This window comes from Octopus sinensis, unplaced genomic scaffold, assembly GCF_006345805.1.
Source record: "Octopus sinensis unplaced genomic scaffold, ASM634580v1 Contig18251, whole genome shotgun sequence".
NCBI classification, from domain to species: Eukaryota; Metazoa; Mollusca; class Cephalopoda; order Octopoda; family Octopodidae; genus Octopus; species Octopus sinensis.
In genome coordinates this window covers 20,001-25,000 of record NW_021835680.1, presented here as the reverse complement: position 1 = coordinate 25,000, position 5,000 = coordinate 20,001, and the positions used below count along the sequence as shown (strand labels likewise).

The following is a 5,000-nucleotide window of genomic DNA, read 5'->3' as shown; positions in this document are numbered from 1 at the left end:
TACACATACACATATATATACATATATATATATATATAAGTTATTCTCTCTTTTTTTTTGTGTGTGTATATTTGTCATTGTTGTCGATGCCTTTAGCTTTTAAAAGTATATCTGAAAGTGTGGCATGTAAATTTAGTGTTAATGTTATTTAAACAGTTTGTCAATGGAAAATTACTGTTCCAATAGAAATACTGTAAACAAATTCTTCATAAATAGTGAAATAACTTTGATTTAAATATTGCAATTCCATGTTCAAATACTGGCCAAGCGAGAGAGAGCAGTTGGTGCCCAACTCCCTCATCACTTCACTGGTTTCATGTGGGGTTTTTCGTAGGGACTTAGTAGAGTGTCATGAACCCTCTCCTTTCACTCTTTGAACTCCTTCTTGACTCTCTGGCTTCTCTTGGACTCTGTGAACCCCTTATTTGCTCTCCGGTTCCCTCCTTAGTTCTCTGAGCCTCTCTTTGACTCTCTTTGAACTCCTCCTTGGGTTTCTTGGTCCCTCCCTAGTTCTTTGATCCCTTCTTGACTCTGAGTCCCTCTTCGACTCTCTGAGCACTTCTTTGGTTCCCTGGGTCCTCATTGGCTCTCTTGGCCCCTTGTTAGCTCTATGAGTCTATTCTTGGTTCTCTTGGTCCGTCCTTGACTCTTCAAGCATCTCCTTGACTCTGCATCTATCTTCTTGACTCTCCAGGTATCTCCTTGACTCTCTGTGCCCCTTCTTAGTTCTCTACATCCTTCATTGGCTGTATGGGTTCTTCACTGGTTCCCTTACTATAGTGCTCCAGCATGGTTGCAGTCCTGTGACTGATATCTGTAAAAAACAAAAGAAATATCAATTGTAAGAGAAACTAAGTTTTCTTTGGCCCCTACCTTGCTTTCAGTGCCAACCAGAATACATACCGATATTGTTGTTATTGTTGTTGACAATGTTGTTTTTGTTATCACCACCTCCACCACCATCAGCATCACCACTACCACAGTTATCATCATCATCATCATCAACATTGATTATATAACACTAAATACCATTATTATAATAATTTTTATCATAGCTGTTAATTACAGGTGACAAATGATTATTATTATTATTATCATTAATAAGGCAATGAGCTGGCAGAATCGTCAGCATGTCGTGCAAAAAGCTTAGTGGTATTTCATGTATCTTCTTGTTCTGAGTTCAAATTTCACCAAGGTTGACTACACCTTTCATCCTCTCAGGGTCAATAAAATAAGTACCAGTTGCATGCTGGGGTTGATGTGATTACCCCCTCTCCCAAATTTCGGGTCTTGTGCCCATAGTAGAAAGGATTATTATTATTAGTAGTAGTAATAGTACTACTTTTGTTATTATTATTATTATTATTGAGTGAGAGAGCAGTGCATGCCATCAAAGTGACACTGGGGTACAATTATACGAAGCCCAGTATACCCATCATGACTACCCATCTGATAAGGTTACATCAGGCACATGCATCACAACCGTATGTGCGCGACATGGTGTTCTAATATCAAGATAAACAGCACATGACCTTGCAGGTGGGGAGTCAAGTTAGAATTTTCTTCTGGTTGAGTAACCCATGTTGTTTAAGGATGTTGAATAAAACACCCATGTTTCCTGAGGGGAATTATTCAAACTCCAAAGAATCCCTCTCAACTCATGGCTATGATGCTTCCCCACTACTTCTGCTCATGGTCAGAGATGCGCATATCGTCAGCCACTAAGGGACATGCTCAACTGGTTATGGTCAAACAACTGACAAGCAAATCTGTGGTATTGAGTAGAATATTTGCTGTAACCCATCTTTTATACCAAGACAAAACAAAGTACATGATAACACTTGCAATCAGTTAAGATCAGAAGCCACGAGAGCCACTGCCTGGTACTGCATCAGGGCATTTATTATTAATTATTATTATTATTATTATTATTATTATTATTATCATTATTAATATTTTTTTTATTATTATTATTATTATTATTATCATCATCATAATCATCATCAAGGTGGTAAACTAGTAGACTAGTGAGCAAAATGCTGGGTAAAATACTTAACAATATTTCACCTGTCTTTACATTCTGAATTCCGCCGAGGTCAACTTTCCAATTTGTCCTTTCAGGGTCAATAAAATTAAGTACCAGTTGAGCACAGGGGTCGATATAATCAACTTAACCCCCTCCCCCAAATTTCAGGCCCTGTGCCTGTATTAGAAAGGATTATTATTATTATTATTATTATTATTATTATTATTATTATTATTATCATTATTATTATAATTATTATTCCTTATTTACTATTTATTTGACAAGTTTGTCCAATATTTCGCAAATTTATATTTTATTTTCTGTCAACTTATATTTCAGAAACAAAATATTAAACAAAACACCCTAGAATAAACACAAAACAAAATAGAACAATTTAAATAATTCATTTAAAATATCTGCCGGGACGGAAACAAAAAAAAAAAAAAATTGAAATGAATCAATTGAAAATATAATTAGGTAAAGGGAAGAAGTTTTATTATTTTTTTTATTATATTATTTTATTTTATTTTACTGCAAATGATTAGCAATAAGGAATTTTAAAATTAGAGCCAAGAAAACCTAAACAACAAGAACAATAATAATAACAATAATAATTATAACATAAACAGTAATAATAGTTTTTGGCATAATAATGATGATGATGATGATAATAATTTGGTTTTTCATGGAATATTACACCAGGGAAATTATATATTTATTTATTTAATATGCAAATACTGTTTTACTTTTCTGTTTGTATTTTTTTATTCTTTCTTTGTGAAAGTATGAACCTCCTTGCTTTGTTGTGTAAAAATTATTAAATAAGAGAGAATGGAATAAGCAGAGCAAGAAAAGCACACATGACAATGGAAAGTGCTGCTGAGGAGGTCACAGAGGTGTGATGAAAGATTTCCAGATATTGGACATGAGTTTGAATAAGAACAATAATAAATGAGTGAAGAATGACTATATAGTGTGTGAGTTTATTTAGCAAAAAAAAAGAAGAAAAATAAACAAAAAAATGACCAAAAATAAACAAAAAATGGGTGCAGGAGTGGCTGTGTGGTAAGTAGCTTGCTTACCAACCACATGGTTCTTGGTTCAGTCCCACTGCATGGCACCTTGGGCAAGTGTCTTCTACTATAGCCTCGGGCCGACCAAAGCCTTGTGAGTGGATTTGGTAGACGGAAACTGAAAGAAGCCCGTCGTTTATATGTATATATATATGTGTGTGTGTGTGTGTGTGTGTGTGTTTGTGTGTCTGTGTTTGTCCCCCCAACATCGCTTGACAACCAATGCTGGTGTGTTTACACCCCATAACCTAGCAGTTCGGCAAAAGAGACCGATAGAATAAGTACTAGGCTTACAAAGAATAAGTCCTGGGGTTAATTTTGCTCTACTAAAGGTGGTGCTCTAGCATGACCACAGTCAAATGACGGAAACAAATAAAAGAGTAAAAGAGTATTTAATCGATCCTGAAAGGATGAAAGGCAAAGTCGACCTTGGTGGAATTTGAACTCATAACACAACGGCAGATGAGATACAGCTAAGCATTTCACCCAGCGTGGTAATGGTTCTGCCATCTTGCCACTTTATGGCTGTCTGTATTGATAGCTAAGTGTATGTATGAATGTGTTCATTTGCAAATATATATATATATATACAAACTTTTGCGTTTAGATCAGAAATACACTGCGTGCATGCGTGTGTGCATGTATGTGTATGTATCAGGCAAGTACTGTGCATGTGAGTGAGTATGTGTGCATGTATGTGTATGTATCAGGCAAGTACTGTGCATGTGAGTGTGTGTGCATGTGTGCATGTGTGCATGTGTGCATGTATGTGTACGTATCGAGCAAGTACTGTGCATGTGAGTGAGTGAGTATGTGTGCATGTATGTTTATGTATCAGGCAAGTACTGTGCATGTGAGTGTGTGTGCATGTGTGCATGTATGTGTACGTATCAGGCAAGTACCGTGCAGGTGAGTGTGTATGCGTGTATGTATGTGTCTGTGTGTCAAAAAGACATCCTGCAGGTGCATATGCATACGTGTTTGTGAGAAAGATATCGTGCATGCGTGCATGTCAGTATGCTACAAAGAATGTGTTTTCCTACAAAGCATATTTTATTTGAAATAGCAATTACCTTGTGAAAGAACCAGTTTAACCATTTAAGAATTCACAAAAAGTGTTATACTCACTTTCCATTTCTTTCTTGAGGTGTCAAAATGTTTGTGTAACCTTTTCGACTGCTCAATTCTTCTGATTTCTTGGAAGCAGCCCCCACACCTTCCCCATTTCACTCCACTTGTTATCTTTTACAGGAAAACTGTTGATTAAAAGGGTCGTGGAAGGTTAAACTACTGTTGAAGAGGGTTTTTTTTTGTTCTTTTACCATTCAGAGCTGTCAGAAATTAATGTTTCTGTTCCTTTTGAACAAAGAAAATTCTTTAAGAAATAACAATACGAAATATTGATATCAAATTTTGGCACAAGGCCAGCAATTTCGGTTCTTATTTTATCAAAATATTAACAAGTAGTTATTGTTGTTGTTGTTGTTTTCTAGAAGTTTACATTGTTGTGAGCATTGCTGAAGGATTGAACTTGCAGTCATGATGCCAATGTCAGGATGCCATAGTTTAGCCCCTTAGTCTTCCTGACTATGGTCAAAGATGTCCTAACTTTGGCCACCCCTTAACCACTTCATTACCATATTTCTGTTAAAATATGTTGTTCTTGTAACAATTAATTTTTTAAGGAATGAAGAATTTAGTTAAGTGACTCAATTGACAAGCAGTGGTAAGAAACAAGCGGAAAGGCACACTCATATAATAATGATAATAATAATAATAATAATAATAATAAGAAGAAGAAGAAGAAGAAGAAAAAGAAGAAGAAAACAGAGATGTACTTGCATAGCTTGTCAAGTGATCTGTGATCATGTGCTGAAACAAAAACAATTGCTGTGTGGAAG

The 5,000-nt window shown here is 35.6% G+C and overlaps 1 long non-coding RNA gene across 1 annotated transcript in view; it reads left to right on the top strand.

Annotated features, from left to right (window-relative positions):
* The first annotated feature begins 4,024 nt into the window (after positions 1–4,024).
* The window catches only part of LOC118761873, an 11,723-nt gene continuing 10,747 nt past the window's right edge, over positions 4,025–5,000 (top strand). Inside the window, exon 1 of the long non-coding RNA XR_004997700.1 lies at positions 4,025–4,038. This is a non-coding gene — a long non-coding RNA (uncharacterized LOC118761873). The remainder of the gene's footprint in view (positions 4,039–5,000) is intronic.